This window comes from Dasypus novemcinctus, chromosome 18 (genome assembly GCF_030445035.2).
Source record: "Dasypus novemcinctus isolate mDasNov1 chromosome 18, mDasNov1.1.hap2, whole genome shotgun sequence".
Classification (NCBI taxonomy): domain Eukaryota; kingdom Metazoa; phylum Chordata; class Mammalia; order Cingulata; family Dasypodidae; genus Dasypus; species Dasypus novemcinctus.
This window is the reverse complement of record NC_080690.1, coordinates 45,104,277-45,131,650: the sequence shown is the minus strand read 5'-3', so window position 1 is coordinate 45,131,650 and position 27,374 is coordinate 45,104,277. Positions and strand designations below refer to the sequence as shown.

Genomic DNA, 27,374 nt, shown 5'->3' with positions numbered 1-27,374 from the left:
CTGATGGGGTCGCCCGGCGAAGCCGGCGATGAAGGGGTCACCCGGCGAGGCAGGCGACGAACTGGGGACAAGGGAGGCCAGGCCCTTGTCGGGGGCTCTCAGGACTGGAGGGCGCACGGCAGAAGAACTACCACGGAGACAAGGTAAACACGCAAGTCCACTTTACTGAGGGAGAGGCAACAGTTTTATAGGGGCTGGGGAAGGCTGATTGGTCGAAGCCACGCCCTGTTCTGATTGGTTGCCGGCAAAAGGTCAGTGGGCGGTACTGGATGGGGGAGGGGTGGTGGTTAGGGATTGGCTGTCGCTGTTGCTGGGGGAAGGGGCAGGGTTTAGGGATTGGTGGCTGCTGTTGCTGGGGTGGAGGGCAGACTTGATTTTCCCGCCCACGCTTGGCTGTTGCTGCTGTCGGGGGAAGGGAAAAGGGCGGGCTGGATTTTTCCGCCCACACCTGGCTGTTGCTGCTGTCGGGGGAGGGGAAAAGGGCGGGCTGGATTTTTCCGCCCACACCTGGCTGTTGCTGCTGTCGGGGGAGGGGAAAAGGGCAGACTGGAATTTTCTGCCCTGCGCCTGCGCAGGGAGAAAGAAGAAGAAGGGTGCTGCCCCACAGGCATCGGGTGGCGCCATCCGGGAGGAGGGGCGGCCACGGAAGCATGGCTGCCGAGAAGGGGAGACCCGAGGGCACTCTGCGCCCATGCCGAGCTCCCTTCAGGGGTGGCGGTGAGTCCGACCAGCCACCCTATTATGGGGCAGCGGCTTGGCCTACCGCGGCTGCTCCCCCGCCAGGCCAGCAAACCACACTTCAGCCCGACTGGTGACCGCAGATTTGGAAAAATTTCTACATCCTATCTTGTTCTTTTCTTTTTTTTTTTCTAATTATTGAGCTTCTTTTCACAAGAGTCTTAGATCACAATAATTCATATATACAATATACAGTAATCCCACAGATCCACCATAAAACCTTTTCCCTTCCACAGCGATAATCTTTTAACTTATTCATATCATATTTCCTGAAACTGATGTACAGATTCCAAAACAATAGCTTTCAAACAAGGTGACCTCTGTACTTACAATGTGGTCCATACTTTAGGATGTACAGTTTTCTAAATTTTTTAGTTATCCTATGTTTTGCATTATGGTTTACATTATTAGTCTGTCATCCCCTATATGTTTTTGGTGTAATATTACATGTTTTATATTCATCCTCGTGTACTCTCGCAAAACTCCTCTCTTGCCCCCACATTTACCTTGGTTCCATCCATTCCACATCCATTTTCCCCTCCCCTTGGGACCCACAGTGCCAGCCAATCTCCATTTCCTGAGAAGCCACGTCCAGAGATACTTACAGCAGTGTTCAGGGCCTGACTTTCTCAACTGCCCTAATGCCCTGGGAGCCACCATTTCTCACGAGAGATACAGTTCTCTCTATTTGATGGCATCACTCCTCCCCAGGATGTGGGTTCACCCCCACTCTCACTTCTTGGGTCTCTACCCAATGGTACAACCCACCCTGGCAAAATGAGCCTTCAGCTATTCCCCCAGAGTCCGTCCCACATCAGACCATCCCCCCTGAGCATCCTAAACAGGTAACCCTCCTTATTATATTTTGATACGATTTTCTCAACATTTTACTCTCAATGAACACCTGACACTCTCCTATGTTCGTATGTTGCCCCTCCCTCCCCCCAATTTTTGGTCAATATTACCCCTCCGCCCATCCCCAGCCCCCCTCAAACCAGCAAAGCCCCACCCAAAGGCAACCCCTTGCCCCCATTTTATCTCTTCTTTGTGCTCATACTTACCGCCAGCTCATCATAGATTCCACCCCTGCAGATGTCGGCTCACATCCTTCCTCCACCCCCCGATTTCCAGTAAGCCTCTTTTCCAGTCTCTAGCTCTTTGAGGGAGGTTGCTTATTTCATATCATTGAGGTCATGTAGTGTTTGTCCTTCAATGCCTGGGTTGCTTCACTCAACATAAGGTTCTCAAGATTCATCCATGTTATCACATGTGTTTGTAGTGTATTTGTTCTTACAGCCGAGTAGTATTCCATTGTGTATATATACCACATTTTATTGATCCACTCGTCTGTTGATGGGCATTTGGGTTGATTCCAACTTTTGGCATAGTGAACAATGCTGCTATGAACATTGGTGTGCATATATCGGTTTGTGTCCTTGTTTTCAGTTCTGATGAGTATATACCCAGCAGTGGTATTGCTGGGTCATATGGCAAATCTATGGTTAGTTTTTTGAGAAACCGCCAAACTGTCCTCCAGAATGGTTGGATCCTTCTGCATTCTCACCAGCAGTGGATGAGTGTTCCCCTTTCTTCACATCCTCTCCAGCATTTGTATTCTTCTGGTTTTTTCATAGCTGCCAATCTTATGGGAATAAGATGATATCTCATTGTAGTTTTGATTTGCATTTCCCTGACAGGTAGAGATTTGGAGCATTTTTTCATGTGCTTTTTAGCCATTTGTATTTCTTCTTTGGAGAAGTGTCTGTTTAAATCTTTTTCCCATTTTTTAAATGGGTTGTTTATCTTTTTATTTTAAAGGTATATGAGTTCTTAATATATGCAAGTTATAAGTCTCTTATCAGATATATAGTTGCCAAATATTTTCTCCCATTGTGTGGGTTCCCTTTTTACTTTCTTGACAAACTCTTTTGAGGGGCAGAAGGCTTTAATTTTGAGGAAGTCCCATTTATCTGTTTGTTCTTTTGCTGCTCATGCTTTTGGTGTGATATTCATGAAGCCATTTCCTATTACAAGGTCCTGTAGATGTTTCCCTACACTGCTTTCCAAGATCTTTATGTTCTTGGCTCTTATATTTAGGTCTTTGATCCATCTTGAGTTGATCTTTGTATAAGGGTGAGATGGTAATCCTCTTTCATTCTTCTACATATGGTTATCCTGTTCTCCAGGCACCATTTGTTGAATAGGCCATTCTCTCCCAGTTGAGAGGGTTTGGTGGCTTTATCGAATATTATATGGCTATATATATGAGGTTTTATATCAGAACTTTCAATTCGATTCCATTGGTCTGTGTCTCTCCTTATTCCTATACCATGGTGTCTTCACTACTGTAGCTTTGTAGTATGCTTTGAAGTCCGGTAGTGTGATTCCTCCAATTTCGTTTTTCTTTTTCAATATGTCTTTGGCTATTCGGGGCCTCTTTCCTTTCCAAATAAATTTCATAGTTTTCTAGTTCCTTAAAGAAGGCTGTGTTGATTTTTATTGGGATTGCATTGAATGTGTAGATCAGTTTTGGTAGGATAGACATCTTAGTAATACTCAGTCTTCCTATCCATGAACAAGGAATATTCTTCCATTTATTTAGGTCTTCTTTGATTTCCTTGAACAGTCTTGTATAATTCTCAGTGTATAAGATTTTTACCTCTTTAGTTAAATTTATTCCTAAATATTTGATTTTTTTATTTACTATTATGAATGGTATTTGTTTCTTGATTTCCTCCTGATCTTGCTCATTATTGGTGTACAGAAATGCTACTGATTTTTGCGCATTGATCTTATAACCTGCGACTTTACTGAACTCATTTATGAGTTCTAGAAACTTTGTTGTAGATCTCTCAGGGTTTTCTATGTATAGGATCATGTCATCTGCAAATAATGAAATTTTGACTTCTTCCTTTCTAATTTGAATGCCTTTATATCTGGTTCTTGCCTCAGTGCTCAAGCAAGTACTTCTAAGACAATGTTAAATAGAAGCAGAGACAATGGGCATCCTTATCTTGTTCCTGAGTTTAGAGGGAAGCATTTCAGGATTTCTCCATTGTAAACAATGTTGGCTGTAGGTTTTTCATATATACTCTTTATCATGTTCAAAAAGCTTCCTTGTGTTCCGATCTTTTAGAGTGTTTTTATCAAGAAGGGGTGTTGTATTTTGTCAAATGCTTTTTGCATCTATAGATATAATCATGTGATTTTTTTTCTTCAATCTGTTTATATGGTGTATTACATTGATTGATTTTCTTATGTTGAACCATCCTTGCATACTTGGATTGAATCCCACTTGGTCTTGGTGTATAATTTGTTTAATGTGTTGTTGAATACGATTAGCAAGTATTTTGTTAAGTATTTTTGCATCTAGGTTCATTAGAGAAATTGGTCTGTAATTTTCCTTTCTTGTGGTGTCTTTGTTTGGCTTTGGTACTAGGGTAACGTTGGCATCATAGAAGGAGTTCAGCAATGTTTCTTCTGTTTCTATTTTTTGGAATAGTTTCAGTAGGATTGGTGTTAGTTCTTTCCAGAATGTTTTGTAGAATTCATCTGTGAAGCTGTGCGGCCCTGGGCTCTTCTTAGTTGGGAGATTTTTAATGACTGATTCTATCTCTTTGCTTGTGATTGGTTTGTTAAGATCATCAATTTCTTCTTTCGTCAATATGGGCTGCTTATGTATTTCTAGGAATTTGTCCATTTCCTCTAAATTGTTATTTTTGTTGGAATATAGTTTTTCAAAGTATCCTCTTATGATAGTCTTTATTTCTATGGGATCAGTGGTGATATCACCTTTCTCATTTCTTATTTTGTGTATTTACATCTTCTCTCTTTTTTTCTTTGTTAGTCTCACTATAGGTTTGTCAATTTTATTGATCTTCTCAAAAAACCAGCTCTTGGTCTTGTTTATCTTTTCAAGTGCTTTTCTATTTTCTATTTCATTTAGTTCTGCTCTTTTCTTTGTTATTTCCTTCCTTTTTCTTCCTGTTTGGTTACTTTGTTGTTGTTTTTCTAATTCCTTCAAAAGTGCAGTTAGTTCTTCAATTTTTGCTCTCTCTTCTTTTTTGATTTATAAATTTATGGCTATAAATTTCCCTCTCAGTACTGCTTTTGATGCATCCCATAAATTTTGGTATGTTGTGTTATCATTATCATTTGTTTCAAGGTAGCCATTGATTTCTTTTGAGATTTCCTCTTCGACCCACTGTTTTTCCAAGACTGCACTGTTTAATTTCCAAATCGTGGTGTGAAGTCTGGGTCTCTGTCCCTTGCAAATTTCCAGCTTCACTCCACTGTGGTCAGAGATATTGTTTTGTATGATTTCTATCTTTCTGAATTCATGACGCATTTCTTTGTGGCTTTGCATATGGTCTATCTTGGAGAATGTTCCATGTGCACTTGAGAAAAATGTATATCCTGCTCTGTTTGGGTGTAATGATCTATATATGTCTATTAGATCCAGCTCTTCTAATATACTGTTCAAATGTTTTGTTTCTTTAGTGATTCTCTTTTGAGATGTTCTGTCCAGAGTTGATAGTCGTGTATTAAAATCCCCCACTATAATTGTAGATGCATCTATTCTTTCACTTAGTTTTTCCAGCATTTGCCTCACGTATTTAGATGTGCCCTTGTTAGGAGCATAAATATTTATGATCGTTCGATCTTCTTGACAGATTGTCCCTTTCACTAAAATGTAGCATCCTTCTTTGTCTCTCACAGTTGTTTTTCATTTAAAGTTTATTTTGTCTGATATTAATATAGCTAATCCTGCCTTTTTTTGGTTATTGTTTGCTTGTATGATTGTTTTCCAGCCATTCACTTTCAACCTCCATGAGTTTCTGGGTCTAAGGTGGGTCTCTTGTAGACAGCATATAGATGGGTCATATTTCCTTATCCAGTGTCCCAGTTTGAATCTTTTCATAGGTGAGTTTAATCCATTTACATTCAGTGTTATTACTTTCAGGGAATTATTTGTGTTAGCCATATTTTGATTGGATTTGTGTTTGTCATATTTTGTTTGTATTATTTTTTTCCCTTCTATTTTTGTCTTTTTTGTTCCTCTTACACTCTCCTCCAACTATGCCTGTCCTGTTTTTTCCTTTCTTCCTGCAGAACTCCCTATAGAATTTCTTGAAGGGGAGGTTTCTTGTTGTTATACTCTTTCAGTTTCTGTTTATCTGTGAATATTTTGAACTCTCCATCATTTTTGAATGCTAGTTTAGCTGGATAGAGTATTCTTGGTTGGAAATTTTTTTCCTTTAGTACCTTGACTATATCATACCAGTGCCTTCTTGCCTCCATGGTTTCAGATGAGAAATCAGCACTTAATCTTATGGAGCTTCCCTTGTATGTGATGGTTTTCTTTTCTCTTGCTGCTTTTAGGATTTTCTCTTTGTCTTGAGCATTGGATAATTTGACAAATATATGTCTTGGGGTGGGCCTGTTGGGGTTTATGACCAGTGGAGTGCGCTGTGCTTCTTGGATATGTACATCTGACTCTTTCAGTAGATTTGGGAATTTTTCAGCCATTATTTCCTGCAACACTCCTTCTGACCCTTTTCCTTTTTCTTCTCCTTCTGGAATGCCTATAATACGTATGTTTGAGCATTTTGCATTATCATTCAGGTCCTTAAGTCCTATGTGTTTTTTTTCTATCTTTTTATTGACCACTTCTACTATCTGTTTGATTTCCAATGCACTGTCTTCCACATCACTAATTCTCTGCTCTACCTCTTCTAGTCTGTTGATATTTGCTGCAAGTGTATTTTTGATTTCTTGAACTGTCATGTTCATTTCCATCATATCTGTTATCTTTTTGCGTATGTCTGCAATTTCCCCTCCAAGTGTTGTCTTCATGTTGTTAACCTCTTCCTTTACTTCATCAAATTTGTTGGTGATAAATGTTCTGAGATCTTTCATTTCTTGTGTGAAGTTCTGCTCCCCTTCCTGATTTTTAGTTTGTTGATTGGATTCATCCATGTTTTCCTGATTACTGGTTTGATTTGTATATTTTTGTTGCTGTCTGGCCATCATTTTTTCTTGACGGGTTTAATCAGTTCCTTAGCTTCTTTGTCTAGTCTTGGAGATTAATTAGCTCTTGTTTTTGCATAGGTGTTATATCTTCTCTTTGTCACTTTGTTCTTCTTATTCTAATTTCTTATTTCTAGTTAAGTTCACTTTAAAGGGAAGTATTAGTGCCAGGGAAAGGCAATTGTGTAAGGAAGGAAAAAGTGTAAAGTAGTATTGGTGATATATCTTAGCAAAGCAACAATATGAGTTCTGGGAGGATGGAGGTTAGATTCATGTAAATTGTGTAGAGTTATAGCAGTAGGTAGAGTACCTATAATGAGGTAGATGACTGAATATGGGAGGAATATGGTACGTACTAAGAAGCTATTGTTTTCTTGAGAGAGGGAAAGAAAAAAGAAAGGTAATAGTTTCAAGAGCAGATACCAGACAGAAAACAAAACAAAGGTATTAGAAATTAAGAGTTAGACACTTTGTGGATCAAAGAAAGGGAGGTGGGAGGTGGAATATAGGAGAGACAGTAGATGATCGCGGATATCAAGATGTAGGGGAAAGGGGAGAGTGTAGGTAGTCTAAATTGGTTCACACAGAAATGAGGCAGTGGAGGCTGAGGAAACCCAGCAAATGTGAGGTGTTTCCTGCAGGACCTATTGTATTGTTAAGATAAAATAGAATAAGAAGGAGATGGAGGACAAGAAAGAGAGAAAAAAAAAAAGACTGGGGGATACGCTGGGAGAAAAGACTAGGGGATAATGCAATGCCAGGAATCAGAACATTAAAAAAATAAATAAAAAATAAAAATAGAATAAAAATAAAAACAAAACCAAACAAAGAAGAAAAAATGCAAATGTTGAGGGCTAGGACATTCAAGGACCTCAGATGGACCTCAGGGTGTGGTGATTCAGGGATGGAAAGTCTGAAATATTGAGGACTCAAGAGGTGTGAGTCCCTGGGGTGTGGGCCAGCAGAGTCCAGGGAACTCAGACCTGGCAACCTCAAGTCTGGTTAACAAGAAGCCTGGGAGCACCACAGTGCATCACAGCCTTCAGGGATCCCCACAGCTGGGTGCCAGCCCTATGGGTGAGGTCACACCCACAAGCTTTATCCTGTGTTCTGTACCCTACAATTCACTCACTCACTAGGGTCTATTGTGTGGATATATCACCAATTGACTTCAGGAACCCTCCCACCCTGTCATCCCCCAGAACAGCCACCTGGGGGCGCCTCTAGGCTGCAGCCAATTTAATGACTCAGATCAATATCCAGGTCCGGGGGAGGGGCTCCAGCCCCAAACGCTAATAACAGAGTCCAAACCCTAAATTCTCACTCTTTGCAAAATATTCCCCTAATCAGCTTCCAAACGTCTCCCACCCTACGAGACCCTGGTAGCGTCTCTTTGTTGCTATCCCTTTAAGACTGCTGTAGATCAGCAGCCAGGCTTGGGAGGGGCATGGCTCTAGGTGGAAACGCTATTGTTTGTGTCCGCAATCAAAAATTCCCCTGCTTTGCCATAAAACTCTCGTCTGTCTGCCCAAATCGGTCTGCAAGCGCCTTCTGTCCCACCAACCCCCCAATTGGCCGCCCAGGGCCCACGAACTCCCCAGTACTGCAGAGCCTCCAAAAAAAAGGAAAAAAAAAAAACCCCGCTACAGCGGCTCCCTGCGCTGAGGCTCCCCGCCCTCTGGCAGCACCGGATGCCGCGGCCCCGCCCACCCAAGGAGGGAATCTTTTGGGCACAGCTGGGATCTCCGTGTATATTTCACAGACGCATCCTCTCTGTTACCTTCCCCCAAAATTGATGTCCGTACACCTCCCGACCAGCAAAAATCCTGAAACAGGGAAACGGACTTTGGCCCAGTGGTTAGGGCGTCCGTCTACCATATGGGAGGTCCACGGTTCAAGCCCCGGGGCCTCCTTGACCCGTGTGGAGCTGGCCCATGCGCAGTGCTGATGTGCACAAGGAGTGCCGTGCTACACAGGGGTGTCCCCCGCGTAGGGGAGCCCCACGCGCAAGGAGTGCACCCATAAGGAGAGCCGCCCAGCGCGAAGGAGGGAGCAGCCTGCCGAGGAATGGTGCCGCCCACACTTCCCGTGCTGCTGACAACAGAAGCGGACAAAGAAACAAGACGCAGCAAAAAGACACAGAAAACAGACAACCGGGGGAGGGGAGGGGAATTAAATAAATAAAAATAAATCTTAAAAAAAAAAAAAAATCCTGAAACAGCCCAGTCCCAAAGAGCCTCCAACGCCGCCCAGCCAACTCCCTGCAGGAGATACTATCAGGAAAGTTCACTCAGCCACCATCTTGCCCCCTCCCGATCCAGATTTTATCTTTCTTAACTTGAATATCAGTCCCCTTCTCCTTGAGAACTTTAGAATGTTAATTTCAAACTCAGGGCAGCCAGGGATATCTCTCACCCATGTCTTCATAGCCTTCCTACCTTCCTACTCTGGGAGTGTCTTGCCCAACAAAACCCTATCCAATTCTCTCAAGACAAGAAGGAAATGCTCATCTGGTGGTGAATCTTATACCAAAGCCATTTCTTTCTTCACATTCTCTGGAAAAGGCAATTTGAATTCATTCCAATAGTTTGTATTTCCCAGGCTCTGCCAAAAGCTTGTAAATCTTTTGTAAAGCTTGTAAATCCTTAAAAGCTATAAGGAGAGGAGAGCTTTTCTGAAATCGAGATAAATTTCATCTGTATTTTCACCTTTGTTTACACATTTAATAATGCACTCCCCATACATGATCGCACATGCTATAATGCAGCATCCATCATCCAAGCTGTGCCATAGTCCACTCTATTTACAACACAATCTCACGTGTCTTGGAAGAGTGCCCCCATCTTCCTCCATACACTGCTCCAGATGCAGTACCTTAGAAATGCATCCTCCCAGGCTGACTCTCCCTGGAATAAATCCATTTCTCTTGTTTTGCTGTATCCTTCTTCCTCAAAGCAAGTTTTATCTCTCAGGCTGAAGAACATGGTATCCCACACTCAGACCCTCTCTAGAGATGACTTGATGTCATCACTTTCACCGCTATGGGTTTGGCCTATACCCCAGAATGTGCAGAGAAGTATAAACAATGATAAGAGAAGGGAAGGCACATAGAAAGTCATGATACCATGACTTATGAGGCTTTGGAAATACTGCAGGCAATTAAATACACACATACACAACCACACACATGCAGCCACACACAGACATATGCAAACACACACAAAGATACAAAAATATACAACCACCCACAGAAATACACACAAATACATACAAATATACAATCACACATACTTATACAACCCCACACATTCAACCATACCAAGAAACACACACAATTTCCCATTGAGTCTGAGGAATTCTTCTTTTGTGATAAGGATTCTCAACATTCCTCCTCCAGATGTATTTTTCTGCTGTCAGAAGTTGACATGGCACTCATTTACACAAAGTAAGTAAAAGAATATTTTGTCTTCCCCATGCATAACGTGAATTGCTTTTCAAGCAACCTCTTTTCCAGCTATTCCATCTGCAGCTTTTTTGTTCTTTAGTTAATTTAACCAGTGACAGACAAAGTAGATAGAAACCCAGGTACTGGTTCTCCTGAGGGCTACAGAGACCCACAGGTTCTATGGTCATGGAAGATGACTCTGGAGTTCAATGCCATTATCAGTTGGCCCTACTTTAGAGTTTGTATTCCTGAGTATGATGGAGTTGAACTCAGATATGACCTTTCTACACATGCTCCTTCTATTACTTTCACCAGACCTGTGGTTGGCATTGGGGTTGGTGTATACTCAGGAGACCTGAATCTCTGGACTGTCCATGTGACAGCCAGGCCCTGAGCTTCATAGGACTTGCAACTCCTACCCTCTGGTTTGTTGGACTTACCATGGCCAGCTAACAGGGAGGTGAAGAAGGTCATCCACCACACCAGGGAGCCAAGAGTGCCTACAACTGTAAGCAGGAGAATTGCATCCATCTAAGCCCCCTCTTGATGTAGAGGGGGACGGGATATAACCATCCCAGGGTCCATAGGATGGAGGAATAGAGTATGGATTAGAGTAGACTTACTGGTGTTCTGCTGTGAAAATATTGTGATCAGTAATGGAAGAAATTGTAGCATTGATGTGGAGAATGCGGCCACAGTAGCTGCTGAGGGTAGGGAGAGGGAAGAAGAGATATGACGTGGGGCATTTTCAGGACTTGCAGTTGTCCTGGATAGTACTGCAGGGACAGATGTTGGACCTTGTGTGTCCTGCCATGGCCCAGTGGGTGGACTGGGGGAGAGTGTAGACTACAATGTAGACCACTATCCATGTGATACAGCAGTGCTCCAAAATATATTCACCAAATGCAATGAATGTGCCACGATGATGAAAGAGGTTGTTGATGTGGGAGGAGTGGGGTGAGGGCGGTGGAGGGTATATGGTACATTTTTTTAAAATTTAACATTTAAAAGAAAATAAAGAGAAAATTTAAAAAGAAAAAGAGTAAAAAACTATGTTTAATTCTTGAAAATAGAAAAAATGAGTCAATGACTTTTCTCTCTGGGCTCTTTGCTTCAAGCTAGCCTGTCCACATCTAGATCCTCTATAAGGAAAGGAAGGCTGAAGATCTTTCTGTTCAGGGGTCTCTATGCCCTCTCTCCACTTCCAACACTGATGACAGTAACCACCAAAGCACTAGAAAAAAGTGCCTTCAAGGGCAGCCTCCAGCAACAGAAAGAAGAGCATTATGCTCACTCAGTTCCTTTGCAAGTGGCACCTTGCTCAACAATGCTGCTCCTGAGACTGATAAACAAATATCTCTTTTCCCTCATGTCAGCCAAGCTGATTCCAGAGTTTTAGAAGAAGCAAAGTCAGGAAGGGAGGAGGCAAGCATGGAGGATGGGTATGACAGGGACCAAGAAGACAGGGCAATGAGAACAAATCACTGGTATGTTTTGCTTACCAGCTTATTCATTCACTCAACAAATATTATGACACATCAATGTGCAGGACTGGTCTGAGTTCTTGGGTAAAGAAAGAAGCAAGGTTGAAAAGTGCCCGGTCTTGGGATTTATACTAATTCCAGATGGGGGACTGAGGACAAAGATCAAGGGATATAAAATAAATGAGCAAGTAAATAAACATTTTCAGATTTACACAAGTGCTAGGAAGAGAATTAAAAGGTTATTGTGAGAGGAGGGGCAAGATGGTGTCAGATTAAGTGCACCCAAATCTTCTCATCTACAAAAAATGGCTGAGTGGGGCAAAATCCTGCTTGAGTGAGCTGTTTTGGGAACCCACAAAGCAGGAAGCTTCAGGGTATCGATTTGGAAAGAGCGTGACAAAAAGAATGATTGCTCAAGGTAAAAACAGTCAATTTCTGGTACTTCAGGCAGGAGCTGTGGGATGGCTAAGCCCCTCCCTCGGGGCAGGAAACCACAGCGATCCCTTACCCTCACTGGTCACCCAGCTGGAGGAGACTAACTCCGAGAGTGGAAGAGTTCTGGTGAAGGGTGAAGAGAGGTCCCCCAAGTGCAGGTTCAATTGTCTGGACCCCCTTTTTTGAGCTTTGAAGAGCATACAGTTGACTAGAGGAGTAACCAGGAAGAGGGGAGAGGTGAATTTGCTGAGGCAGCCTAATTTACCTAAGCTCCTAGGGATAGGGAAAATTGGTCTGGGAGAATGTGGAGTCAGGCAAATAACTAGTCCTGTGTAACTTACCTAAGGGAGGAACAGTAAGAAGTGTTTAATAAGCTTCGAAGAGGATATTTACAGTTCCCAGCAAGGTGTGGGTGGTGTTTTCTCTCAAAGAGACTGAGAGTCATTATTTTCTGTGGTGAGTTAAGTCACCAGGGTACCATTTGAATTTCAAAAGGGAACTCTCACACAGGCTATTTTTTCCTGCTGCCCTGAGAGAAGCAGTTAGGAAAAAAAGATGGGGGAAGGGCAGATTCCTAATCAACAGTTTATCCAATTGCAAAGAACCAATCCTGCCCCAGGGAAAGGGATTCTTTATGAATAACTAATTAACCCAACAAAGAAGTTTAGCTCACTGGAGGAGTTTCAGCCTTGAATGTACCTGATCTCTAGTTTGATTCCCAGCTCCTCTTAGAGTAGTGCACTGCTAGAATATCAAATATCTAGAAGATATGTTAGGACAGGGAAAACAGACATTATCCTTGTATTAGCTTACCTTGGGTCTCTTGTTTTTCCTAAAAAAAGAAAAGTTTCCTTTTTTTTTATATAATTTACCTTAGTTTACTCACTAAAACCCACTTCAAAATCTGCAGTGAGAAAGCTGCAGGGTAATTGATTGAAAAACACAGGTAGCCTGAAAAGCTCCACAGGGGCTTAAGAGGGAAGTCTGTGTTTTCTTATTGTTTGGTTGACTCCTTGCTTGTGGGTTTGTTTGTTTTCCTGTTTTTCCTTCCTCTTTATCCCCCCTTTTTTCTTTTCTTTTTTTTAAATTAGGTGTTGCCAACTTGTTTCTTTTTTGCTGTGTTTCCTCTTCCTCAATTTCCTCTTTTCTGTGTGTTCTGCCTTGGCAACCATCACTATCTCCTTTCCTTCCAACTTCTTTCTATCTTCCACCTTCTGTTGTTGCTCTTACATTCCACCTCTCTTTGTTTAGCCCCCAATTTTTCTGGCTTTTTATTTCTAACACTCTTATTGTATTTTCTGTCTTTTATTTACTCTTTCTGTTTTTCTCCTTTCTTCTCTCTTTCCCTCATCATGCTGGCCTTTTAATTCATACTATATTCTTCTCCACATTCAGTTTCCCATTTCATTGTAGGTACTCCACTTTTTTATTTCTATAATTTTACACTGCTTATATGAGTTTAATTTCCATTCTCCTAGGGCTTATACAGTTTTTCTGCTAACTTTTAATATCAATATTACTATTATACTTTTTCTTTGCTTACCTCTTTTGTTTTCCCTGGCCCTGATTTTTTCCTCCAAGGGAACTTAGACAACAATAATGAAATAGAATAAGAAGAATGAAATGTCAAAGAGAAAACTTAGCACATAGACAAAAACAGCAAGAAAATAAAACCTAAGACTAGAGAGAGAAGCTAATTAACTGAACAAACCCATCAAGATAAAATAATGACCAGACATCAACAAAAAATTACAAACCATACCAATAATCAGGAGGACATGGCCCAGTACAACAAGCAAGCTAGAAACCAGGAAGAGGACCAGAACATTGAACAACTAATCAAAGCCCTCCAAACAAATATCATGGACCAACTTAATGAAGTGAAGGAAGAGATCAAGGATATTAAGAAAATATTTGGAGAGCATACTGAAGAAATTGTAAACATAAGCAAAAAGATAATGGATATGATGGTGATGAATGGCACAATTCAAGAAATCAAAAATACACTCTCATAGAAACAACCCCAGGTAGTGGTTCTTCTGAGGGTTACAGAGACCCACAGGTTCTATGGTCATGGCAGATGGAGTTCAGTGCCATGTCAGTTGGCCCTACTTTGAAGTTTGTGTTTCTGTGTGATGGAGCTGGACTCAGATGTGATCTTTGCCCACAAGCCTCTCCTGTTACTTTACCAGATCTGTAGTTGGTGCTGGGGTATAGTGTATACCCAGGGGACCTGAATCTCTGGACTGAACATGTGATAGCCAGGCTTTGAGCCTCAACAGACTTGCAAGTCCTACACTCTGGTTTATTGGACTTACCCCACTCAACTAACATGGAGGTGAAGAAGGTCAACCACCACACCAGGGGGCCAAGAGTGCCTACAACTGAAAGCAGGAGAATTGCATCTAGCATCCATGTGGAATCTAAGCCCCCTCTTGATATAGATATGGAGTGGACACAACCATTCTAAGGTCACAGGATGGAGGAATAGAGTATGGATTAGAGTGGACTTACTGATTTTCTATTCATGAACTACTGTGATTAGTAATTGAAGAAAATGTGGCATTGGTGTGGAGAAAGTGGCCATGGTGGCTGCTGGGGGTAGGGAGTGGGAGGAAGAGATGTGATGTGGGGACATCTTCATGACTTGGAGTTGTCCTGGGTGGTGCTGCAGGGACAGTTACCGGACACTGTATGTCCTCCCATGGCCCACTGTGTGGACTGTGGGAGAGTGTGGGCTATGATGTGGACCATTGACCATGAGGTGCAGCAGTGCTCAGAGATGTATTCACCAAGTGCAATGAATGATGATGGAGGAGGTTGATGTTATGGGCAGAGGAGTGGGATGAGGGGGTGGGGGTATATGGGGACCTTGTATTTTTTTAATGTAACATTAAAAAAAATAAAGACAAAAAATACACTCTCAGCTAATAACAGCAGATTTGAAGAGGCAGAGAAAAGAATTAGAGATGTGAAAAACAGTACATCTGAAATCAAACAGATATTAGAACTGATAGATAAAAAGATAAAAAAATCTAGCAGGGACTTAGGGATTTGAATGCAACACAAAATTCACAAACATATGCATTATAGGCATCCCAGAAGGAGAAGATAATGAAAAGGGGACAAAAGGGGTTTTGGGGAAAATAATGGCTGAAAACTTACCAAAACTATTGAGGGAGATGGATGTACATGTCCAGAAAGCACAGAAAGCCCCAAACAGTATAAATTCCAACAGGTCTACTTCAAGACATATACTTTCAAATTATCCAATGCTCAAGACAAAGAGAAAATACTGAAGGCAGCAAGAGAAAAGAGAACCTTCACAAACAAGGGAAAGTCAATAAGATTAAGTGCTGATTTCTCATCTGAAACCATGTAGGCAGGAAGGCAGTAGAATTACATAGTCAAGGTACTAAAAGAAAAAAATTTCCAGCCAAGAATAATCTATCCAACAAAGCCGGTATTCAAAAATGATGGAGAGTCCAAAATATTCACAGATAAACAGAAACTAAGAGAGTATGCCAACAAGAAACCTGCCCTTCAAGAAATACTAAAGGGAGTTTGCAGGTTGAGAGAAAAAAACAGGAGAGACAGAGTTGGAGGACAGTGTAAGAACAACTAAAAAGACAAAAGGAGAGTTAAAGCAACATAGGCATAAATAAATAAAAAGAAAATATGACTAACATAAGGAATTTCTTGAGAGTAATAACACTGAATGTTAATGGGCTAAAATCACCAGTCAAAACGCACAGATTTGCAGAATGGATAGGGAAATATGACCCATCTATATGCTGTCTACAAGAAACCCACCTTAGACCCAGGGATTCAAGGAGGTTGAAAGTGAATGGCTGGAAAACAATCTTACAAGCAAACAATAACCAAAAAAGGGCAGGAGTAGCTATATTAATATCGGACATACTACACTTTAAATGCAAAACTATTGGGAGAGACAAAAATGGACACTACATATTAGTAAAAGGGGTAATATTACAAGAAGAAAGCACAATCATAAACATTTATGCAGAGGACATGATCCTATACATAGAAAGCCCTGAGAAATGTACAACAAAGCTTCTAGAACTTGTAAATGAGTTCAGTAAAGTCACAGGTTATAAGATCAATGCTCAAAAATCAGTAGCATTTTTGTACATCAATAATGAGCAATCTGAGGAGGAAATCAAGAAAAAAATACCATTTACAAAAGTAAATTTAAAAAATCAAATACATAGCAATAAATTTAACTAAAGATGTAAAAGACTTATGCACAGAAAACTACACAGCACTGTTAAAAGAAATCAAAGAAGACTTAAATAAATGGAAGAATATTCTGTGTTCATAGATAGGAAAACTACATATCAGATCTACAGATTTAATGCAATCCAAATAAAAATCAATATTGCATTTTTTAATGAACTGGAAAAACTATGAAATTTATCTGGAAGAGAAAGAAGCCCCAGCTAGCCAAAGACATATTGAAAAAGGAAAATGAAACTGGAGGAATCACACTTCATGACTTTAAAACACACTACAAAGCTGTAGTGGTTAAAATGACATGGTATTGGGACAAGGATAGATATACTAACCAATGGAACCAAATTGAGAATTCTGATATAGAGCCTCACATATATAGTCATCTGATATTTGACAAGGCCACCAAGCTCATTCAACTGGGAGAGAATGACCTCTTCAACAAATGATGTTTGGAGAACTGCATATTCATATGTACCACACCTTATACAAAAATCAACTCAACATGGATCAAAGATCTAAATATAAGAGCCTAGGTGATAAGACCTTGGAAGATAATGTAGAGAAACATCTACAGGACCTTGTAATAGGAAATGTCTTCATGAACTTCACACTCAAAACATGAGTAGCAAAAGAAAAACTAGATAAAAGGGACCTCCTCAAAACTAAAATTTTTTGCACCTTAAAGGAGTTTATCAAGAAAGTGAAGAGAGAGCCTACCCAATGGGAGAAAATATTTGGTAACCAAATATCGATAGGAGCCTAATATCCAACATGTATAAATAAATCCTATATCTCAAAAATAAAATTGCAAACAACCCATTCAAAAAATGGGCAAGAGATTTTAATAGATACTTCACCAAAGAAGAAATACAAATGGCTAAAAAGCACATGAAAAGATGCTCAACATCACCAGTGATTAGGGAAATGCAAATCAAAACTACAATGAGATACCACCTTACACACATTAGACTGGCAGCTATTTAAAAAAACAGAGGATAACAAGTGTTAGAGAGGATGTGGAGGAATGGGAACCCTCATCCACTGCTGGTGGGAATGCAGAAGGATCCCCATTCTGGAGGACAGTTTGACAGTCCCTCAAAAAACTTGCTATAGATTTGCCATATGACCCAGCAATTTCACTGTTGGGTATATACCCAAAAAAATGAAAACTAGGGCATGAACCCATATATGCACACCAATGTTCATAGTGGCATTATTCACTCTTGCCAAAAGTTGATATCAATGCAAAAACCCATCAACAGATGAATGGATAAACAAAATGTGGTATATACATACAATGGAATACTACTCAGCTGTAAGAAGCAATACAGTACTAACACATGGGATAACATGGATGAATCTCGAGGACCTTATGTTCATTGAAGCAAGCCAGACATTGAAGGGCAAATATTACATAACCTCTCTAATATGAATTAAGCAAATCAAGTCATTTCAGAGAGCTAGAGACCAGAAGATAGACTTACAGGAAATAGCAGGAGAGAGGAAGGTTGTGAGCCAATGCCCACATGTGTGAAATCTATGATAAAGTGTAACTAAGTAGTTGTGCCATGAAAGGATAAGACTGAGGCATAGGGATACTATTGACTTGAGGTTTTGCAGGCTTGAGAGGGGCCTGGGTTGGGAGGATGGGTCAGATGGTAAAAGGAATGAGAGTGTTGGGGGGGAGCAAGTGAACATGGGAGATTGTTGGGTATGTGGTTGAAATTAAAATGTTGAGATAACTCTTTAGAAAATATAATAAGGAAAGGTTACTGGTTTAAGATGTTTGAAGGAGGTCATATGGCACACGGTGCACCTGGGGCAAGCTTCCAGGGAGTGTGTGAGTGCTCATCTTGTCATAGTATGTTATATCAGTGGATTGAAACCCATGAAATGAGCAGGAAAGTGTTATGCTCCCATCCTGGGGAGGCCTGGTGTTCTCAAACAGAAGGGTGGGTATCTCTCAAGAGCATGGGTAGCTCTCAGTGGGAGATGACAGACTAGTGTGTCATGCCCTCAGCATTGTTTCAAGTATCTATGATTCTTGTCCTTAAAGCAGTGAAGCTTGGGTGTCACTGTGGGCCCTAAGGGGAGAAGGAGAGAGGAATAGAATAGTTGGAATAGGTGGTAACTGGGGGGGCAATGGAAGTGTTCTATATGATCCTGCAATGATGGTTACAGGCCCTTTTAAATATCACCTAAATTTATAAAGGTGTGTAGTCTAAAATGTAACCCATAATGGAACAATGGTTGGTAAGTATGTTTCAATATCTGTACACCAGTTGCAACAAATACAACATACACATGTAAAAAGATCATTACTGGGGAAGGGGGAAAAGAGTTTGATATTGGGTATATGGGAGTACCCTATATTCTATATGAGACTTTACTGTGACCTAAAACATTTTTGAACATAATAAAAAAAATAGATTGTAGACAGTAAGGAAGAAATGGAAGAGATTGCCTTGTCACTGTACATACATTTAGGGCAACACCTATTACAGTAATGAAAGGCAAAATGTCAGAAAAATTTTTATGATATTTTTCAATTCCCCAATTTATTTTTTACTTAATTTTTCTAAATTATTATGTATTCTATTTCTAATCTTTAAACCTATCATTACTATTTCATTTCCCTATTAATTGAAATTGGCAATATATTAGACTTCTTTTTTATAGAAGTTTGGATCACAGAGGGGTTCAACTATGGCAGGGGTGGAGCACTGATGTGGGGTGTCATTGATGGGGGATGCATGTGTGGGAGGGAGTTCTTCAGGGCATGCATATAGGATATATAGATATGTTTGGATGTTCATTAGGTATTGACATAGAGGGTAGAGTACCACACAACTGAGGGAGTGCTGAGTTACCATTCTGGGAAACATTGTTGCACTCCCTAATGGAGCAACAACAATCCCCCAAGTGCACAAAGATCAGTGAATAAAGAAAGTCCAATAATGGGCCCTTGATACTGATGATTATGCTTATGAGCCTATGTGCCTGAAATTTCAACTAGGCCTACAGCTGCAGGGTGCCTAAGAGTTACCCCCTGGGAACCTTCATGTTGCTCAAATGTGGCCACACTCAAAGCCAAACTCAGCATGTAAATGCATTACCTTCCCCTCCAGTGTGGGACATGACTCCCAGGGATGAGCTTCCCTGGCACCAAAGGATTACTTCCAAGCACCCACTGGTGATGCAACTAGAAAAAGACCTTGAATAAAAGAGGGAAGTGGTAAACACAAATGAGTTTATATGGCTAAGAGACTTCAAAATGAGTCAGGAGGTCATCAGAGGAGTAGCACTTATGCACATCTCAGCAGGATCTCAGGGACTGCCAAAGTAGATTCAACCCCAGGTAGTGGTGCTCCTGATGGTGATGGAGACAACCAGACCCTATGGTCATGACAGATAGCTCTGGAGTTTGGTGCATTGTGAGTTGGCCCTACTTTGGAATTTGTGCTCCTGAGTGTGATAGAGTTGGACTCAGATGTGACCTCTCCACACATGCCTCTTCTGTCACTTTTACTGAACCTGTGGTTGGTGTGGGGCAGATGCAAGCAGGAGAATTCCACCCATCAGCCACGTGGGATCTAAGCCCCCTCTTGATTTAGATGTGGAGTGGACATTCCTCAGATTGGAGGAATAAAATATGGATTAGAGTGGACTTACTGTTATTCTACTATTGAATTATTGTGACTCTAGCAATGGAAGAAATTATATCCTTGATGTGGAGACTGACTGTGGGAGTTGCTGAAGGCAGGGAGAGGGAAAAAGAGGTGTGATATTGGGGCATTTTGGGGACTTGTCATTGTCCTGAATGATCTTGCAGGGACAGATGCAGGACATTATATATCTTCCTATAACCCACTGAATGGACTGGGAGAGAATGTAAACTACAACATAAACTATAATCCATGCTATGTAGCAATGCTCCAAAATGTACTCATCAAATGCAACGAATGTACCATACTAACGAAAGAAGTTGTTGATGTGGGAATAGTGGGGATTTTGGGGAGTGGGGATATTGGAACCTTTTACATTTTATTGTAACATTTTGTGTGATTTATGTACCTTTTTAAAAATAATTTAAAAAATAAAGGATAACAAAAAAAGAAATCCTTTATCTTGAAAATAAAAAAAAAACAACCCATTTTTTAAAAATGGGCAAGAGATTTGAACAGATGCTTCTCCAAAGAAGAAATACGAATGGCTAAAAAGAACACAAAAAGATGCTCAACATCACTAGCAATTAGGAGAATGCAAATCAAAACTACAATGAGATACCATCTTATACCCATTAGACTGGTGACTATTAAAAAAAAAAAAAGAGGACTACAAGTGTTGGAGAGGATGTGGAGGAATGGGAACCCTCATCTACTGCTGGTGGGAATGTAGAAGTATCCAGCCATTCTGGAGGACAGTTTGGCAGTCCCTCAAAAATCAAACTATAGATTTGCCATATGACCCAGCAATTCCACTGCTGGGTACATACCATGAAGAACTGAAAACAAGGATGCGGCCTGGTATATGCACACCAATATTCATAGCAGCATTATTCATTATTGCCAAAAGTTCGAATCAATGCAAAAGCCCATCAACAGATGAATGGATAAACAAAATGCGGTATATACATATAATGGAATACTACTCGGCTGTAAGAAGCAATACAGTGCTAACACATGGGATAACATGGATGAATCTTGAGGACCTTATGTCAAGTGAAGCAAGCCAGGCATTGAAGGACCAATACTACATGACCTCTCTGATATGAATTAAGGAAATCAAGCTGTCTCAGAGAGCTAAATTTGGGAAGATAGGCTTACAAGAAATGGAGGGAGGGGGAGGAAGGTTGTGAGAATGCCCACACAGGCGAAATCTATGATAAAGTGGAGCTAAGTAGTTGTGCAGTGAAGTGATAAGACTGGGATAAAGGGATACTATTGGGTTGGGCTTTGCAGTCTTGAGGGGGGTTGGGGTTGAGAGAATGGGTCAGATGGTCCATTGAATTGGGGACAAGGTTGGGGAGGAATAGGTTAAGAAGGGAGATTGTCAAGTACTTGGTCAAAAATGTAATGTTGAGAAAACTCTTTAGAAAATATAATAAGGAAGGGTTACTGGTTTAAAGTGTTTGATGGGATGCACCTGGCACAGGGTGTACATGGGGCAGTCTTCTAAGAGTGTATGAGTGCTCCTCTTGTCATAATGTGTTATATCAGTGGGTGGAGACCCATACAATCTGATACAATCTGTGGGAAGGTATTGTACCACCATCCTGAAGAGGCTTGATGTTCTCAAACAGAGGGGAGGGTGTCTCTTGAGAGCATGGGTAACTCCCAATGGGAGAGGACAGACTAATGTGTCAAGCCCACAGTCTTGTTGTAAGTATCTATGAAATGTCCTTAAAGCAATGAAGCTTGGTTGTCACTGTGGGCCCCAAGGGGAGGGGCGAGAGGAATAGAATAGATGGAATAGGGGGTAACTGGGAAAATGGAAGTGTTCTGCATGTTTGTGCAATGATGGATACAGGCTATGTTAAATTTCACCAAAAATTTATAAAATTGTATAGTCTAAAATGGAAACCATAATGTAACCCATAATGTAACCAAAAATTTATAAAAATGTATAATCTAAAATGTAAACCATAATGTAAACCATAATGTAAGCATGGTTAGTAGCTATTTTTCCAATTTGTGCATCAGCTGCAGCAAAAGTAACATTCACCTGTAAAAAGATCATTGCTGGGGAAAGGGGAAAATGGGGAGGATGTTGGGTTTATGAGAGTCCTCTACATTCTATACCTGACTTTACTGTGACATAAAAACTTTTTGAAGACATAATTTTAAAAAATCTAAGACAGTGAGGAAGAAATAGAAGAGATTTCCTTGCCACTGTACATATAGAGCAACACTTATTATAGTAATGAAAGGCAAAACATCAAAAAAATTATGATTTTTCCATTTTTAATACCCCAATTTATTTTTTTACTTTATTTTAATTTTTCTAAATTATTAAGTATTTTATTTCTAATCCTTAAACCTGTCATTACTATTTTATTTTCCTACTTATTTAATTTGACAATATATTAGGCTTCATTTTTTAAGAAGTTTTGGATCACAGAGGGGTTCAACTATGGCAGGGCAGGAGCACTGGTGTGGGGTGTCATTGCTGGTGGATGCATGCATGGGAGGGAGTTCTCCAGGGCATGCATATAGGGTTTATAGATATGTTCAGATGTTTGTTAGGTATTGACATAATGGGTAGAGTATCACACAACTGAGGGAATGCTGAGTTTCCATCCTGCAGAGCTCTGTCATATTCCCCAATGGAACAGCAACAATCCTCCAAGTACAAGGGCAAAGACCAGTGAAGAAAGATGTCCAATGATGGGCTCTTGATACTGATGACTATGCTTATGAGCCTGTGTGCTTGAAATTTCAATTAGGCCTAGAACCTCAGGGTTCCTAAGAGTTACCTCCTGAGAACCTCCATGTTGCTCAAATGTGGCCACTCTCTAAGCCAAACTTAGTATGTAAATGCATTACCTTCTCTCCCATGTGGGACATGACTTCTGCAGATGAGCCTCCTTGGAGTCTAGGGATTACTGCCAAGTACCAGTTGTTGATGCAAGTATAAAAAGTCCTTGAATAAAAGGGGGAAATGGTAAAGACAAATGAGTTTATAAGAGACTTCGAAATGAGTTGGGAGTTCATGAGTGGGGGGGAGGGGGGCTCGTGCACATCTCAGCAGGATCAGAGACTGCCACAGTAGATACAACCCCAGGCAGTAGTGCTCCTGAGGGCTATGGAGACACCCAGGCCCTACAGTCATGAGAGATGACTCTGCAGATTGGTACCTTGCCAAACTCAGATGTGACCTCTCTGTGCATGCTCTTCTGTCACTTTTACTGAACCTTTGGTTGGCACTGGGGTTGATGTATGCTCAGCTGACTTGAATCTCTAGACTGTCTATGTGCCAGCTATGCAATGAGCTTCAGTGGAGTTACAACACTTACTCTCCAGTTGATTGGACTTACCCAGGTTAGCCAATAAAGAGGTGAGGATGGTCAACCACCACACCAAGGAACCAAGAGAGTCTACAACTGCAAACAAGAGAATCTCATGCATCAGCCACATGGGGTATAAGTCCCCTCTCAATTTAGAGGAGGAATGGACATTGCCATCCCAGGATCCTCAGGATGGAGGAATCAAATATGGATTATACCACAGTAATGAAAGAAGTAGCTGGTGTGGGAGGAGTGGGGCAAGGGGGAGTGGGGTATATGAGAACTTCTTATATTTTTTAATGTAACATTTTGTGTGATCCATGTATCTTTAAAAAAATAGATAATTAAAAGAGAAATATAGGATTCAATTAAAAGCAAGAGCTAAAAAAAATAATATATGGGTTAGAGTGGACTTACTGGTACACTACTATAGAATTATTGTGACTCTAGCAATGGAAGAAATTATATATTGATGTGGAGACAGGGGCCATGGGAGTTGATGAGGTCAGGAAAAGGAAAAAGGAGATGTGATACATGGACATTTTCAGGACTTGGAATTGTCCTCAATGATATTGCAGGAACAGATGCAGGACATTGTATATTCTACCATGACCTACTGAATAGACTTGGAGAGAGTGTAAACTACAATGTAAACTATAACCCATGCTGTGTAGCAGGACCTCAAAATGTATTCATCAAATGCAATGAATGTACCACACTAATGAAAGAAGTAGTAGATGTATGAGAGGTTGAGGGTGTGAGGAGTGGGGTATATGGGAACCTCTTATATTTTTTAATGTAACATTTTGTGTGATTTATGTATCTTTAAAAAAGAGATAATTTTTTAAAAGGGGATCTACGTAAGAGGGAGTAATGGGGAAGGAAAGCTGCTTTACTTTGGGTACTCAGGGAAGACCTCTTTGAGTTGAGACCTGAATGATGAGAAAAGACCTAGCTATGTTAAAGGAAGAAATTTTAGGCAGAATGAGGAGGTCCAATTATACAAGTCCTGGGGCAGGAACATACACCAAAGTAGACGGTTTTTCCTAAACCCATTTAACCCAAATGCAGCTCATTCAATAGATCTACCAGGGATATCACTTCCTCTGAGTCCTCCAAGTCTTCTGCCCAGACCTCATCTCACCCTGTTGCCTCCCTCACCCATTCTGAACTGCAAGGACTACATCATCTTTGACAATGTCTCTTTCACATCATCAAGCATGGAATTCAGCATAGAGATTTACTGATGGATCAATGAATGAATTGGTAGAAAATATTGGACTAGAATGGCACCCTCTCATTTGGGGTATAATTTGGAGTATATTCCTCCCTTATTGATTGTGACCTGAAAATCAGTTTTGTTTTAGGGATTTCACTTCACCTTTTTGGGATAATGAGATACAGGGTGCTGTATCCCTGAGCCAAGGCTAGTATTATATCAGTGTAATTAGGCTGAAATGATGGGATCTCTGGTGCTGTGTAGTTGTGGCCCTAACATAGGCAAAGAGGTTTTATAGCAACTTTAAAAGGAAAAAAATGGTGGGCCTCCAAAATTTGCCCCTTCATGAAAGCAATGAAAAAAAACTGGTTAAAATAATGTCAGAATCACCTTTATCAGAACACTGGAAATTAGCCAAAGGCAACCTGGAGGTCATTTATGGGAGGGAGGGAGGTAGGGAGGGAGGGAGGGAAGGAAGGAAGGAAGGAAGGAAGGAAGGAAGGAAGGAAGGAAGGAAGGAAGGGACTGAGAAATTTATTGATCCCAAGCATTTAAGGAAATCTATGAACAAACATGAGCTGACCACTAAGCTATGCAACCAAAAATATAGACTATTTAGAATTAGTTCAGGGAAGTGGACTTGGCCCAGTGGTTGGGGCATCCATCTACCACATGGGAGGTCCGCGGTTCAAACCCCAGGTCTCCTTGACCCATGTGGAGCTGGCCTGTGTCTGTTGCTGATGAGTGCAAGGAGTGCTGTGCCACACAGGGGTGTCCCCACATAAGGGAGCCCCACACGCAAGGAGTGCACCCTGTAAGGAGAGCCACCCAGCGTGAAAGAAAGTGCAGCATGCCCAGGAATGGCATCGCACACACGGAGAGCTGACACAACAAGATGACGCAACAAAAAGAAACACAGATTCCCATGCCACTGACAACAACAGAAGTAGACAAAGAAGAACACATAGCAAATAGACACAAAGAACAGACAACTGGGGGGGGGGGAGAAAAATAAAATTTTAAGAAAGAATTAGTTCAAAAAATCACTAAATAAACTACTACTACTACAACAAGCAACAACAACAATCCTTGGGGATGGGGAAAATCTGATTTTCAAAGTTGTTACATTAGAGTATTTAAAATGTCCACATTTCAAACAAAAAATTATGACATGCAAAGAAACAAGAAGGAAGGATCCATATACAGGGAAAAATCAATCAACAGAAACTGCTCAAGAAAAAGCCCAGATGTTATACTTAATAAACAAAGATTTTAAATCAGTTATTTTAAATATGTTCAAAGAGCTAAAGCAAATTATTTGTAAAGAACTAAAGAAAAACATGAGAATGATACCTCACCAAATAGAGATTATCAATAGATAGAAATTATAAAAAGACACCAAGTAGAAGCTGTGAAATTAAGAAGTATAATAATTGAAATTAAAAATTCACTAGAGGAAGGGAAGCAAACTTGGCCCAGTGGTTAGGGCATCCATCTACCACATGGGAGGTCCATGGTTCAAACCCCAGGTCTCCTTGACCCATGTACAGCTGGCCCACGTGCAGTGCTGATGCGCGCAAGGAGTACCCTGCCACGCAGGGGTGTCCCCGCATAGGGGGAGCCCCATGTACAAGGAGTGTGCCCCATAAGGAGAGCCGCCCAGTACGAAAGAAAGTGCAGCCTGCCCAGGAATGGTGCCGCACACACGGAGAGATGACACAACAAGATGATGCAACAAAAAGAAACACAGATTCCCATGCCACTGACGACAACAGAAGCGGACAAAAAAGAAGACGCAGCCAATAGACACAGAGAACAGACAACCGGGGTAGGGGGAAGGGGAGATAAATAAATAAATAAATAAATAAATAAATAAATAAATAAATAAATAAATAAATAACTCTTTTTAAAAAAATTCACTAGAGGGATACAAGAGGAGATTTGAGCAGGTGGAGGAATCAGTGAATTCAAAATAGGTCAATTGAGTTTACCCAATCTGAGTAACAGAAAGAAAAAAAAGAGTACAGGAAAATGAACAGAACCTCAGAGAACTGTGAGACACCATCAAGCATATGGGCTTTGTTTGGAGGTGATACAAATATTCTAGTATTAAATAATAGTAGTGATTATACCGTGTGACTATACTAAAGACCAATGAATTATACACTTTAAAATGATGAGTTTATAGTATATAAATTATACCTCAAAAAATTATTAATTTTAAGAAGGAAAGGAACAGATAGTCTGATTTTATCAAACCTGCAGATGCTGAAACACATCACAGTAAATGTTTCCTTCCTGTCCACTCTGCAGATTTTTCTGGATTCTATACTTGTACAACTGATACTTAATTTGTTGCTGATTTTATTTTTCTAATCTAGTCTCCCTTTTTGAGAATCAAGGTGAGAAATACAAAAAGAAGAATATCAGGGATAACAGAAATTGTGTTGTATTTAAATGTAGCACTTGACAATTACATAGTGCTTTCACCTTTATTAATTAGTTTAATTCTGCCTGTGAGAAAGGTGTCATTCTCTCTAAGTTAGAGAAAGGGAGAAGAAGATCAGAGAGATGCTTGACTACCCTAAAGTCACTTAGCCGGGATATGACACAGCAGGAACCCAATCTGTGACTGTGGGCTGCTGACTGTGCCATGGAACACAGGCTAATCTCCAGAAAGGAGATTGAACTTGAAAATGAGACTCACCTTGGCTTATAGGTTTGCACAAGCAGTCAATGTATGCCCCTCCATCACCAGTACTC

General features: G+C 40.7%; 1 long non-coding RNA gene across 1 annotated transcript; it reads right to left on the bottom strand.

Moving 5' to 3' along the window:
* LOC131274337 (uncharacterized) lies at window positions 1–27,374 on the bottom strand. The gene is made up of 3 exons (XR_009181572.1): window positions 27,319–27,374; window positions 22,932–23,028; window positions 1–61 (listed from the first exon to the last, which is right to left on the bottom strand). It is a non-coding gene; the product is annotated as an uncharacterized lncRNA (long non-coding RNA).